General features: G+C 40.9%; 1 long non-coding RNA gene across 1 annotated transcript; it reads right to left on the reverse strand.

The window, feature by feature from the left end:
* Nucleotides 1-6,911: 6,911 nt before the first annotated feature.
* LOC136108946 (uncharacterized) lies at nt 6,912-15,308 on the reverse strand. Its single transcript, XR_010652436.2, has 4 exons — nt 15,099-15,308; nt 13,512-13,702; nt 9,635-9,721; nt 6,912-7,518 (listed from the first exon to the last, which is right to left on the reverse strand). It is a non-coding gene; the product is annotated as an uncharacterized lncRNA (long non-coding RNA).
* Between the last annotated feature and the right edge of the window lie 4 nt (nt 15,309-15,312).

Here is a 15,312-nt window from a genome sequence, read left to right on the forward strand (position 1 = left end):
TTTAATTTAGCTGTTAGTGGGGGGAGCTACAATTCACCAGTGTAATGTAATATTGATGCATTTTTGCTAGTTGAAGTATCTCAGCTTCAGTCAGACAGTCCAAATTCTTTTCCTGCAGTCATGGCCTTCTGTGTGAACTAATATAACATAATAGGCAGACACCAATTTTTTTAAAGTAATAGCTTTTGTTTTGTAGGTCAAGATAAGAGTTCCAACAAAACAAAAAGACAAGATGCCTTCTGTCATCTACAACAAGGCTTGTATCAATGGTTTTAGGGGAGGATGAGGAAAATCATTTCAGGACGTTTCAAGATTGGCCCACAAGGGTCAGTAAAAATAACTGAATGCATTAATTTTGCTGAAGGGGTGTTTCTATTTGTTATATATTGCTGTTGTTAAAAATGTCTGTTAAAGTCAGCAGAATCTACATTTTTGCGTTGGTGCTGCTGCCGCGTGCAGAAAAGCTTTGTTGTGTACCAAAAGGCCTCTTTCAAACCCCCAAACTGCACACACCTCGTCAGTCGGTGCCGGGTGCTGGTGTCAGGCAGCGGATGCTCCACTGAAGTCACTGGACCTACATCCCCAGAAAACACAAGCGAGATCACAATAAAACTTCTGGAATCTGAGGAAAGAACTGGGTTAATGTTTATAATATAACACTAACAAACAAAGAACAAATGTGTTACACAGAACACCGTATTAAATAATACAGGAGGAATTGAGCATTGCTTTTTTCAACATTAATACGTTCCACTACAAGAATCCATTGAAGAATATACCTGTTAGGTGCTGTTTAGTGTGGATTATTAGAAAAGAGCAACTTTTCGTTAGGCATGTCAATTGAATAGGCATAACAAAGTTCAAATGTGCTGTTTTACTAAGGAGAATTGTAAATATGGAGTATCCAGTCTTTACTGAATTGGGATTCCTCTTTGCATTTTCACTTGGAGTGGTCTTTCTGTATGTATGGAAAACTGCCCCATGGTTGGCTGCAAAATATTTTGAAATTATTTAAAATATAAGATGCTATATGATTTTATTATGTATCATTTTCTTCTATAAACTGATGTTCATGATGTCACTGAAGTAAATCCTGAAACATGAGAGATGCAGGTTAGTGATGATTGTTCTGGTTTATTTTTTGCTTTTTGGGAGATGAAAGAACAAAATTAGTCCAGGATTATCTGTGCTGGTTTTAGCTTCCCAATACTAATAGTACTTCTAAGGTAGCTGCTTCAGAATTCACTTTGGTGAACAGACAGAACCATTTTATACATCCAAAGTGAGTGGACGAGCAGGAAATTGTGAAATCCTCAAGTATTGTTGGAAAATTGTTCTAACTTACCAAGCTTTTCTTTATAGTTTCATTCTTGATGTTCCACAGCATTCACCACTTCCTGCATGGCTCTGTACCGCAGGGAAAATGAGGGACTTTTGGGGGCAGATGTGTTTCCATTACACTATCATAATGCCCCTAAAAATCCTTATTGCTCTTGCAGTATTCTTCTGTGTTGCTGGGCCTGCTGTGAACTCCTTGAAGACCTGGCTTATAAGTACAGCCTTTCTCTGAAAACACTTTGAAAAAACCACTGATTTTGATTTTGTTTATCTTATATTATTTTTAGTTGTGCTTACTGTTGCTTAAAATATAAATGGCAAGATACGCGACCACCTGTTGGTAAATGAATGTCATAAGTCATAAATCCAAGGGACATGCCGGTAACTGCGTGGTATTATGGAGAGGAATATGTTTTGGCTTAAGAAGGAGAGCTGCACTCTTTTGATATGACTAACTTGTTTTTAACACGAGCATTTAATGTGTATGCCTCTGAAAACATGACAGATTTTGGAAGCTAATTTGAATGACTGCTATAGTGGACTTCACTTAGAATATTGACCAGTTTTGAGGACATGAATCAGGACGTTTATCAAATGAGTAGGTCTGCCTGGTAATTTTGTTTAAACTCAAAGCACAAAAATATTCAAACCAAATTTTCCTGCAGCCTCAAAATAAACTTATAATTAAACCTGGGAAGGGCTTTGTGGGTTGTGCAGGGCAGAGCTGGGACTGCCGTGTGCTCAGTGTGCTCTTCACTGACTGGCTTAAAAGAATACCTGATAGATTTACAACATCACATCATCCCTCTGACCATGTCAAGTATCTTCAAATAGCCTTCAAAATACTCAGTGACTTAGGACAGAAACAAGTTGAGTAGATTTTTCCCCCTTCGCCCCTTTTATACTGAATTTAATCCCCAAGGAAATGCTCTTCTTCGTTCTGCTAAAGGAGTGTTTCCTATTTCTTGAGGCAGGAGAATCTTACAGGTTAAGTCACGTCCTATAGGTCACAAAGCAAGCTTGCCGTTAGGACTGGAACCCAGAACTTTTGATGCCCAGATAAATACCACAGTAACAAGAAAATTACTTTCTAGAAGGACAGAATGAGCCACGTTACACAATATTAGTTTTACAGGTCAAAACATGCTGGCATATGCATGTTGACATCCAACATTTCAACGAGCTACAGCATTTCGAATGTATGTATAAGCAGAAGGCAGGAGAAAAACTAGTCAGTATAATAATGCTAAATTTTTATATCAATCCGTCAGTGTTTCTATTTGGACCACTGATGTCGGGATGATTCCTAGCACCTTCTGGCATCAATGAAAGTGTTACAACATGGACTGGCTCGAGTTACTTACAAGGTCTTAGATTAATTGAATTCTTAATGTTATTAGTAAAGGTTTTTGCCATCTGTCTGCATGTATAGCCTGTAGGTCTGCCCAGCTGATTCTCCCATACAATCCTACTGACAGGCTGCAGCAGAGTCACATTCCCTCTGAACAGGTGTTCTGCAAATATCTAAAAATGTATTTATCAATGCAAAAATATTTGCTCAGATTTAGCAATCCTGAGGTTAAATTCAAGGAAAGGAATCAAAATCCATAACACTATAATCCAGTCCTTCTTATATCTAATAGGAATCACCTGACATACAATTGCTTTTTTTACACATTTTTATCATCGAATAATGAGCCTTAGAAAATGAGAGCCAAGCACATGCTTTGAGATGTGTGCTTAAAGCTTCTAATTCAAGTTCTTCCTTCAAATTGTTTAAGTATTTAAATTATTTTGGTTTGAAATAGTCTGTCACAAAACCCTCTGAATCTGCTGCAGCCCCAGAGGAAGGACTGCAAAACTCATCTGTAAAACTGCTCACTAAAGCTAAAAGCACTTTGTGCATAAGCTGCCAGTAGGTTTCAGTATTAAATGTTTTGTAAAAGATAACTTTGCTATCTGGTTGTTTTTTAAATATGAGCAAAGCAAAGATTTCTATTAGGCTCTCCTTAGGGATTTGGATTTCTTTTAATTACAGGACCAAGTGTCTTTAACATGAACCAAAAAGTGACAGTGTTTTTCTCAAAGTTACAACAGTAGCGACTAGGTAATATTTTTCAAGTAGAATTTCCACAGTGGAAAAGACATTATATGTTTGTTACGTGCCAAGAAATGAGTAATACGAGAATACTTCCATTCTTTTGCAAAATGGAAGAGCATTAACAGCATTTTAGTTTTTTATTGTGTATAAAGTTTTTGTGATTACCAAGAATCCCTTAATAGAGAAGCAAACAGCAGAAAAGACAAGCGGTTATTAAATCGGCTGAATAAGACAACCCAATTGCATTTATGTATTGAATAAGCCCATTATTATCTCAAGTTTTGAACATAACCTCAGCTCTATGTGGACTATTTAAAATGTTATTCGGATTACAGAACTTGGCTCATCCATTTTAATGAAGTTTATTTATTTACTATGTTATGGGACTTCTGATTCATTAGCTCCAGATTCTTACTGAGTTATGATGGTGTTAATTCTGCTTCTGCCAGCACTGAGGGGACACCAGTGTAGGTCCCTGTGCCGTTACCTGCGGGACATGCATCTCCGTGAGAGCAGAATGGGAGCTGGGTGCAGGATGCAGCTGTTCCTGTGCCAGGGTGACGCTGCTCCTGTGCCAGGGTGACGCTGCTCCTGTGTCAGGGTGATGCTGTTCCTGTGTCACAGTGATGCTATTCCTGTACAAGGTTACGCTGTTCCTGTGTCAGGGTGACGCTGCTCCTGTGTCAGGATGACGCTGCTCCTGTGTCATGGTGATGCTGCTCCTGTGTCTCAGTGATGCTGTACCTGTGTCAGGGTGACACTGCTAGTCTGTAAGGGTGACGCTGTTCCTGTGTCATGGTGATGCTGTTCCTGTGTCAGGGTGATGCTGCTCCTGTGTCAGGGTGATGCTGTACCTGTGTCACAGTGATGCTGTTCCTGTGTCACGGTGATGCTGTTCCTGTGTCAGGGTGGCACTGCTCCTGTGTCACGGTGATGCTGTTCCTGTGTCAGGGTGGCACTGCTCCTGTGTCACGGTGATGCTGTTCCTGTGTCACTGTGATGCTGTAGCTGTGTCAGGGTTACGCTGTTTCTGTGTCAGGGTGATGCTGTTCCTCTGTCACTGTGATGCTGTAGCTGTGTCAGGGTGATGCTGTACCTGTGTCACGGTGACGTTCTTCCTGTGTTGCGGTGATGCTGTTCCTGTGTCAGGGTGACGCTGCTCCTGTGTCCCGGTGACGCTGGGCAGAAAAGCCTTCGTAAGCCATATAGTTTCACGCTGTGTCAGAGAAAGACGTGGAGAGGGAAGAGTTGCAGCAAACAGAGCAGCAAGTCAGCTGCCAGACAGTCTGAAACCGTTCATCAGTCTACAGCAGAAAGACCCATTGTAATGAGTTTTCTGCACAGGGAGCAGAACGTGGGCAGAAGTTAGGGTGCAGATGCAGGCTGGCATTCACAGTGAGCCTGCAAGGTACCTTCTCCTTCAGTGGCTGTTGTGGGAGCAGAAATGCATACCAAAACAAACTCCATCAATAAATAGTCACTACTACATTTCTCAGTTATACTAAACTGTTTCAGATGGCTGATTAAATGTGTGTAAATGGGTTTGTTTTCACTTTCCTTAAATCTCAAATGTGTATAAAGATTTTTATTCCCAAATTTAAACCACCAGTGCCAAGATTCTGACTGAAGTGGATCTTTCTGGTTGTGTTATAAACAAGTGTAAGTTACAAAGTACAGTGCTGACATCAGAATAGTTAGAGCTGGAAGATTTGCCAGTGTGCATACAGTGTAGAAATACAAGAGATCATTGTAAGCTAATAAAGATCATTAAAAGAAATCGTACATTTCATAATTGTGCTTTCATCAAGATAATATGACCTATTTTCACACTTAAGCAATTAAAATAGAAGCTGAAATATTTGGAGATGATTAACCTATCCAGTAGTTTGACTTGACAGGTGATATTACCCAATAAATCATCCACCAAGTGACTGGAATTCTTAACCGAAATGATTTTTTGTTGACTTCTGGGTTGTTTCTTTTTTTAAGAAAAAGCCACTTAAAATTATTCTTTACCTTTCCAATGACACATTACATTTCGTATTTTCTTTTAAAAGCAAAATCTACAGGCTTGCTATGACTGCTGTGTCTGAGGCTTTTGGAGATCTCAGTGGTGAGAACAGCATAAATGTCTGACTAGATTGCAGCAGGTTCATTTTGTTTCAGAGGAAGCACTAAGATATTCATACCTAAAGCCAGGGGATCTGTGCTGGTCATTTTTGGAGTTCTGAACTAATCCATAAGAAAATTCTCCCATGGCTGGAGTTGGCAATGAGAACTGAGTGTGCCCAGAGGGATCTTCGGATTGCAGCTTGAATTAAACGTGGACTCTCTGATATAATCTGGACTCATATCCAAATAGGCTAGATTCAGTATCTTGATAATTCATATAAACTTATCTTATAAATGTATTCTAATTTGTAGTAGAATTTCACAGTAATATTTTGTAAAATTATGGGTGTATCTAAAACCAAAAAGGAAAAGAACATTATCTGAAATCAAAATCCAGTCTGAGCATTAGGAGATGAATGTTGCGAATTCACAAGGTTCCAGATTCACAGTCTGGGTCCAGTGTGCCCTCTGGCTGGCCCAGGAAGGTGCAAACCAACCCCGTTAGCCCCTGGGCCAGGTGAGGTACTGCACAGCAGCCTGGAGTAGCGGGCCAGGGCAAGACAGCTCTGGCCTTAGACTTAGTATCTTTCTGTTCCAGCTCTGTTCCTATCTCCTCCTCTGCAGATGATCCACTTCATAAACAGAAAGTTCCAAGAAATAAAAACAAACAAACCAACCACACCACCAAACCAGAGGTAACTCCTTTTTAAGACACTTCTGCCAGAAAGTAAAGACTGAGCCACAGCTGCAGTTCCCTGATATCGTGCTTCTCGCTGACATTCCAGTGTAGGTGTGCGAGTGGGAAAATGACACCAGTTGGGTGACTCAAACCTCTGGATTTTCCCGTAAAGAGGACACCCCTGGCGTTGTGTCCTGCAGGAGAGACGTGCGTCTGTCGTGGCAGGGTGGGGAACAGCACGGGGCTGGGGTGACACCGGGGTCTGTCCCCTGTGCTGCACACCCAGCTGGGACTGGGCAGCTCGCAGCTCGCACTTGACCTTTGTTATTGCTGGTTTATGTGTCTGGCTTTGTTGACTTTTCCTCAGACGTCACCCACAAGATAGCAAGAAATGGTGAACTGCTGTGTCATGGGTTTCGTCTCGCCCCGCTCCCCAAGGAAACTCCCTTTATCGTTGTTAATAACAGAACTGAAGAGAGTCTACAACTCTGATCCCGTGTAACATATCAACTGTTGAGCTACACAGTTCTAACCGATTTCAGTAGGAACTAACATGAGCAGAGCAGTGTACCCTACATGTCATATACTCTACATGCTGAACAGTATATGACAATACCTGTCATAGCAAGTGTATCGTATTGCACAAAAAGGTTAACATTTCTAATGAAGCATAATATTGGATGATATTAACAATATATATATTAGATATTCTATATTCCAAGGACATTCTCAAATTTATTTATATCACAGACAACAGAAAAAAATTATTCCCCTATTCTACCTGCGGAACACTTAAAACCACTTCAGTATTTTATGCAGTGTTACAGCGGTAACACATGGAGTTTTAAACTTGTTTGCAAGATAGGGACTTGGTTTCTGTTCTGTGATTCTGCACCTCCCAGTCCTGATCTATGTGTTTAACACTCAGGTGTTAAAAGATTGGAAAGAACTAATAATAATTTTAAGGTGTTGTACCTTATTTTGGAATACTTTTTGTGCCAATCTTTAGCATTAGGAATACACAAAATGTTGTACTGAGAAAAGGTGTAGGAAGGAAAAACAAAACAGAGCAAACCAAAGTCCTTTGGGCAACTTTCCAGCTGCTTTCACAGGAACCATCAGCTCTCCTGTTTGCTTGGAGTGTAGCAAAAAGATAACGGTGTTCTTGTGGCGAGCCGACAAACGCTGCCGTGCGGGACGGGGCGATAAGCGGGATCAAGAGGTGGATCAGGAGTTCATTGGTTCATTTGAACAAGATAGAAATGTGCTGGGAAGTTCTGAGCTGCAGCTGAAAAATGAAAAGTAATTGGTCAATTCCCAAAGTGTTTGGATGAAGAAAGGTTTGCTGTTCTTAGTAACTGGAGCTTTCACTGCCATAGACAACGTTTCTTTCTGTTTGTGGTAAATTCCTCAATGCATCTGTCTCCTTCATACATCTTATGCCACTGCATTGTGGTTCCGCATTTTCAGATGATACAAATACAAGAGTCTAAATTCTACTCTGATAAATTTAAGCAATGATGCTAAAGTCATGGCACAATAGGCAGAATTTGCCTTAGTGACTTTGTTAGGTTAAAAATGAGCGTTTTCTGCTCTGCAACTTTTCACTTCAACTGTGGATGTTTGGATCTTGTTTCCATGCTTTTGTGTTTTGTAATTATTGGAAATTAAATGCTCTGTATTTAGGTATGTTACAAAATAGGTGCTGTGATGGGTTCTGCCATAGACCTCTGGTAAGCACTCTGTAGATCCTTGCCTGATGATTTTGGTGATGTGGGCCTGCACACCTGAGAATGAACTCATAGGGTTTGACTCTTGACACTGTCACCCAATCTGTATTTGAACTAAGATCTGCCAAAGTAAATATCAAACATCCTGCTGTATGTATCCAAAATGTCACTTTTACTTACCTGCAGCATAATACGTGCAAGGAGAAGCAAAGAGATAATGCACAGCGATGTAATGTCAGGTTTACTGGCAAAAATCACAGGTGGCTAAATTAATCACAGGTGATAAAAAACATAAGGAAAAAGGTGTTCTTCCTAGGTTACAGGAAGAGACTTTTGTCCTACACTCTGATGACTTTTTGGTATAATTAATTTTATCGAACAACTATTTTATAAAAGTTTAAATTGTTTTTGTTACAAAAGTAACCATACTATTTTCATGGGCCTTTTCCCCACTAAGGCAGGTTTTTAAGTACCACTGACATTTGCGGTATGCCAATTTTTACAGCTCTAGAGAAATAACAATAGTACACTGTGGAGAAAATTGTGACACATTTTGCCTGGAAAATGTTGTTACACTCTGCTCAAAGAAATATGAAGAACTTATTTTAATATCCTGTCTCACAATATAAGGTAAAAGGGCAAGAGAATTAGGACAGGTAGATGAAATGTATAGTTTAGCAAGATGTGATCAGTAACCAGAGTAACTTTGGGTTATTTGCAAGACTTCAGTGATTCCCAGATGCTGAAGTAGGGCAAGGATGAGGACTAGGAATGCCGTCTGGATTTGATGGTCGCTTGGCACTGTGGAATGTGGAAACCTTTGCTCGTTTGTGTGAGAATTGTGTTCTTTGCTTCAGTTTCCCACTGGGAGCTCACAACTGAACACACAGACGGTCTCAGGACTGCCTCCTTATTTAGGGCACACACAGAGGAGATGCATGTGCAGGGTGTTTATTGAAAGGAATAAAAAAGCTTTACTCTTCCAGCAAGCGAATGCTCATGAGAGTGCCACACATACATGGATATCTGGTGGAAGTAAACATGCTCCTGTCTGTCTTGAAGGAGAAGGAACAGAGGGTTGTTTTCCCCTGTATTCTCAGACACTGAATAACATTCTGCTGCAAGACAGGAATTGTTTGTGTGCAGACGCTTGGCTTCCTTGAAAACACAAACAGTTTTCTTGGTAGCGTATTTATTCACCGTATTAATATTAGTCAACTAGGGGTTATTATTTTTCAAATTGAACTCCAGCTAATAGCACAGAAGTATTGCTATTGGCATGCTAGATATTTTCAATTAATTAAGTTAATAAGTTCAATAATTTAATAAATTAATACTTTAAAGTTATTTATTAAGTTCATGTATTTAATTGCTCTTCTGATACTCAAATCCAGAACATCAAAACTTAAGCAACAGAGCAGACACTGACACGTAGATGTAAATTCAGGTGTGGGATGTGGCCTTCATGAGCAGCGCACTGAAACGAGATGTCTGCAAGGTGGACACGTCAGCTGAGGTCTGCTGGGGGGTCACCAGCCTCTTGCAGTGCAGTGGGATTCCTCCGAGGTGTCTAATCCTGACAGCAGGCTGATGATGCTGTGATATCATCAGATAATCTGGTTTGTGATAATCTATGTCGTGATAACCAGCAGAAACCCCATGTTATGAAACTACCTTGACTGTGGCATGAAGAAAGCCGGATGCTGATGGATCATCATTCCACAGGTGTTTTAGCTCTGGATCAAAGGAACTCCTGTAGGCCTGTAACACCAAAAATAAGCCGTGAGAATGCAGAAACAAAGAAGAAATGTGCCGGTTCGGTGACTGGCTGCCCACAGGACCAACACACCACTTCAAGGAAACATTGGCTTTCAACTTCACCCCCGCAGCGTTGCTGCAGGTGTTTCAGATCACCAGATCACGCACGGCAAGCCCAGGCACACCGGCCGCAGACAGCACTTTTCTGCTGACGTCTAAGCGTATTTTTCCTTACTTTGTGCTAAAACCCAAATGGCTATAAGGAGCTAATAAATCTAAGTTTAAATGGAAGAGGATATTGTTTGACGACATTCGTCTTATATTGGGTCTGATGGATTTCGTTTTTAGGGTCCGTATATCGTAAAATACCACTGACATAGCACTTCAGACTCATTATCCTGCTTGAAGGAGTATTCAATTCTACTTTTTATCATCAGGTTATATTAGGTGAGGTTAGGTCTCCCAAAACAAGTATCATCTTTCAAGAAGGAAGACTGATTTAGACACAAAATTTGACCTGAATGATCTTAAATGTCTTGTTCAATTTCAGAATAATGAATAATTAGAGTAATGAATGACCTTAATGGGGAAGTTGTTGCTTGTTCTGTTACCCTGATTTATTAAGCCTAGAGAAAAACCAAGGATAAAATGGCATCTGGTATACGTCAGTATTACGGCAAGTAGTATTATGCCAGTTCTTATCGGCTGAAGTTTTGGCTCTGATTGACCCTAGAAAACACCTTAGCACAACTTAGAGGCAAATCCCTCTGCCAAAGAAATGTATCCACAAGGCAGTTCTGGAATATCTGGTAGAGATCCATCTAAATCTGTTAGGAGCTTTTCTAGATACAGTAGAGGGTATGGATGCACAGAATTATATCTACATATTAGATTTAAATTGGAATATAAGGCAGCAGGAATGTAGCTCGAAAATATTTTGTTCTTTTTAACTAAGAGATATTTGGATTTAGCCAAATATGTAAAGTTTGAATACAAGATTTATTTAAAACTATGTTGACTGCTTCTGAAAATATAGTTAGTGAATGTTTGTTAAAATCTTTCCTTACCTAAGAATTTGACTGTGTGTTCTGTAGGGAATTCTGTTTATTGGGATGTGTGTTGCCAAGCGTGAGAGGTGGCCCAGAGCTGGTGCACCAGGAGCGCCACACTGGGAATTTATCTGCGTGAATTATTCTTCTCTGCTTAAGCAGATAAGGCACCTAGTCTGCTCTTCATAGAATGTATTTCGGTACAGATAGTAAATACCTAGAGTTCCCTTCTGAATTTAACAAAAATCTAGTATGCGTTAAGACTCCTTCTACATTTTCACGAAATTGAGAGACATAGATCTTGCAAGGTGATAAACCTTGGTTGGAAAGGTATTATTTGGTTGTGCCCGGAGCCTTATTCACTTCGTACAGACCGCAAAATAATTTAATCCTCTGGATTTAAAAATGAACTTTTCCATAGCAGTATTGTTTTAATAATAAGAGAGATCTGTGTGAGTTAGTCAGGCATTGATAGCCACACATTATATCCTGGAATTAGAATTCAGTATTTATTACAGAATCACAGAATTCCAAAATGTCAGGAATTGGAAGGGACCTGGAAAGCTCATCCAGTGCAATCCCCCCATGGAGCAGGAACACCCAGCTGAGGTTCCACAGGAAGGTGTCCAGGCGGGTTTGAATGTCTGCACAGAAGGAGACTCCACAACCTCCCTGGGCAGCCTGGGCCAGGCTCTGACACCCTCACCGGGAACAAGTTTCTTCTCAGATTTAAGTGGAACCTTCTGTGTTCCAGTTTGCACCCATTGCCCCTTGTCCTGTCACTGGTTGTCACCGAGAAGAGCCTGGCTCCATCCTCCTGACACTCCCCCTTTCCATATTGATCCCCATGAATGAGTCCCCCCTCAGTCTCCTCCAGTTCCGGAGCCCCAGCTCCCTCAGCCTTTCCTCACACGGGAGATGCTCCACTCCCTTCAGCATCTTGGTGGCTGCGCTGGACTCTCTCCAGCAGTTCCCTGTCCTTCTGGAACTGAGGGGCCACAACTGGACACAATATTCCAGGTGTGGTCTCCCCAGGGCAGAGCAGAGGGGCAGGAGAACCTCTCTGACCTACTGACCACCCCCTTCTAACCCACCCCCGGTACCATTGGCTTCCTGGCCACAAGGGCCCAGTGCTGGCTCATGGTCACCCTGCTGTCCCCAGGACCTCCAGGTCCCTTTCCCCTACACTGCTCTCTAATAGGTCATTCCCCAACTTATACTGGAACCTGGTACTGTAGTAATAAAGCTCCAAGACCCAAGAATGGCAGCAAAGAAAGAGATCTTCCCAAATCAATGCAACTAAAGTACTATCAGAATCGTTCGCTAAGTATGTGCTGCTTCAGTATGCAGTTTTTAATCACTAAAAAGTGCAGCCTTCGGTAACTTGAAGATAAAGACTTTAATGAGAATTTTTGTGAATGTATTACTTTCCTGTTAAAATACTTGGAACGCTTTGTTAATCCTAGTAAAGCAGCAAATGGAATGTAAAGATGAATGGAATTGAAATAATATAGTCCTCCTCTATGGAAAAAAAAAAAAAAAGAACTATAGAGCTGAATGGTAAGTTCTCTACAGAAATTATGAGTACAGTATTTGAAAGAATTCCTACAGAATATAGAAAAAATCACGCATGAATCCTTTCATCCTAAAAACACATTCTAAATTGGACTAGACAAGCCTAATAGCACATAGAAAATAAAACAACCAGGTGTCTGAGTCGCAAAGAACTCAAAGATAAAGTCCAAATGACAAAACACAGTTTTACTTAGTAATTGCCTACTTAACGAAAATTACTGGCAGTAATATTTTTATGTCATTAGAATTATATTGATAAAGCTTTCTGGAGTAAAAGAGTGTGCATTAAATATTACGTTGTAAAATCCCTTGCAGCACAAGTTTAGAATGAAACTATTGCATTTCCTTGTTTGGAGAAGCCCTGCTGAAAATCAGAGAGTGCAGAATAGGTGTCTCTGTCACCCGCCATCTCTACTGGGCACAGATCCGCTTTGAAATCTGAACCTGACCTGCACAACCCCAACTTCAGCATCTCTTCAAACAGCTACATTTGTAAGAGCCTGTTTTGTTTATAACGCAACACAGCAAAATGTTCTCTTGACAGAACATTTTGTTCTGATTCCCTATATCTGGATTTTACCCTAAAAATCATTTATGTAAATTATGAGCGTCACACAGATTGGTGTGAAATACTCAAAAAGAAATCTCAGTCTATGGAAAAGAGTCTTGATTTCAATAGGTTTTGCTTTTAAATCAACTGGAAACCCAGACCAAATTCCCTTTAACACATTTAGCATGCCTGAGCTGATTTATGATTTCATTTCAACACAGCAAAAAGTTAGCACTAATGACAGGAAATAACGTGAAACTCGAGAGATTTTCGCCAAGATTCATGTGGAATCTGGAGTATTAGTAACTCTAAAGTGTGAGAAACAGAAGTGCAGTAGATCACAGAACCCCAGAGTGTCAGGGTTGGAAGGGACCTGGAAAGCTCGTCCAGTGCAATCCCCCCATGGAGCAGGAACACCCAGCTGAGGTTCCACAGGAAGGTGTCCAGGCGGGTTTGAATGTCTGCACAGAAGGAGACTCCACAGCCTCCCTGGGCAGCCTGGGCCAGTGCTCAATATATATCCATGCTAACCTTTTCATGCCAAATTGAAAAGATTCTTGCTATGCTCATAAAACAAATATCCCAAATTGTGCAACTATGCTGAACAAGGTTCACTCACTTATTAAATGCACTGTGGTTAAACGCTGGACACCGTCAACGCTGTTTGGTAAAAATGGCCAATGCCTGTTGCAGGAGGGTCTCTCCGAGTCCGATAGCTGGGTGAACACCTGAATGAATGAGGATGGTGACCTTCCAGGTACCACCACTGGCAATTTCTTTGTTCTCGTTCTTCTGGAATACTCCTGTTGGCTTAGGAGGAGAGAGCACAACAAATTAACTGTAAGTCATACGTTTAATTCACCACTTGAAGAGGCTCCTTGGCTGCGTCAGGAGCTGCCGCTCTGCTGGGGCCGTGCGGTGCGAGGACAAATGCAGCTCAGCGCTGGGACGTGATGCAGGAATGAGGCCTGTAATGCACCGTTAGGAACTTTCTTTGTTATAAAATAGCACAGTGCCTGATAATTAGAAAATTATTTTGACATTATTCCAGTACCTAGACTGAATAAAGAGAGATTGTGACATCCCATCTTCAGATACTTGCAGCACATAATGCAGTCACTAGCATAACCCAGACATCTTGTAGGGTAACTATACCTTCTCCTTCAAACTTACATTCAGGAGTATTAGGTGTTATTTCACACTGTGCACGGCAAAACACTTGATACCTTGTTTCAATTATACAAATATGTCTTTTCACTGAATATTTACGGTCTTCATACATGCCCATTGAAAGTATAACTCTTAGCCAGAATCCAAGCATGGATTTTTCTTTGGAGTGCAAGTCTTTAAAGCGACTGCTTGACTATAGTGAATAATGTAAAAAGCACAGTTTCAGGCCACCTTAAACAATGACTTAAATGAATGACTAATAGCTAGGGCAGAAAACTATTTGAAATTCTGGTTAGCATTAAAAAAGTTTTTTAACACTTGGATCGAAGTTGTGTAGCAAAACCTTTACTGTTTTTATTAAATCGTGGTAAGTACTTATTCACCAAAACAAATACTAACACAATTCTATCAGAATTCCTCGAGTCTTTACCAGCACGGACAAATGACAGTGTGAAATCTTTGAAGGGTCTACTGGAGAAGTGCCTCTTTTTTGTGCGCCCCAGGTGCACGTGGAACGTGGCCCCATCCGTGCTGGGGCAGTAGCTTTTCCGTGCCCACCCTCATCACAGCAGACAGGACACGGGCAGGGAGCTGCCGGCTGCGCTTACGGAGGCGTTTGCCTGGAGAAAATGCAGCTGAGCGAGCACCAAATGAGATTTTTACTCCATTTGGCATTAGACTTTTAACCTGCTTCACCGCTTGGTATGTGTTAATCTGAGTAAACTCTGTTGTTAGGCTGAGAGTCTGTCCTAAAATGCGATGTCTAGTTAAAATCCGGAGCAGCCTGCATGGTGCCTCTACACGAGATCTGACAGCAGCCAGTACCATTAATCCTCTGACATAAATACCTTAGGAAAGACACTCTAATAAAAAAGGCAGCACCGACACATTAATTATGTATAGGAGTACAGATCTACTGCAGAAATCTCTAATAGTTGGGGGGGGAGGAAAAAGGTATTTCCTAATTAAAATGCATTACAATGAGATTTTTCAAATAAACTACTTCTGTGCTGATAGCAATGCACAAGTTACTTACATTTTGAAAAGCCTGAGCAGATTGTTACTCTCTGCTCTCTGCCGAGTGCTCTGGAACCCACTCGGAGCTGGAATTTAAGGGCACTGCTGGAATGTACAGAGTCCATATGCCACATTGCTAAAATGTTGGTAAAAACGGAGTTTCAGTTACTTGCATGAAATTTTTGCATGTTGTCAAAATAAATGCTGTAAGTTAAAAATTCAGGAATATACAG

Source organism: Patagioenas fasciata, chromosome 15 (assembly GCF_037038585.1).
Source record: "Patagioenas fasciata isolate bPatFas1 chromosome 15, bPatFas1.hap1, whole genome shotgun sequence".
Classification (NCBI taxonomy): Eukaryota; Metazoa; Chordata; class Aves; order Columbiformes; family Columbidae; genus Patagioenas; species Patagioenas fasciata.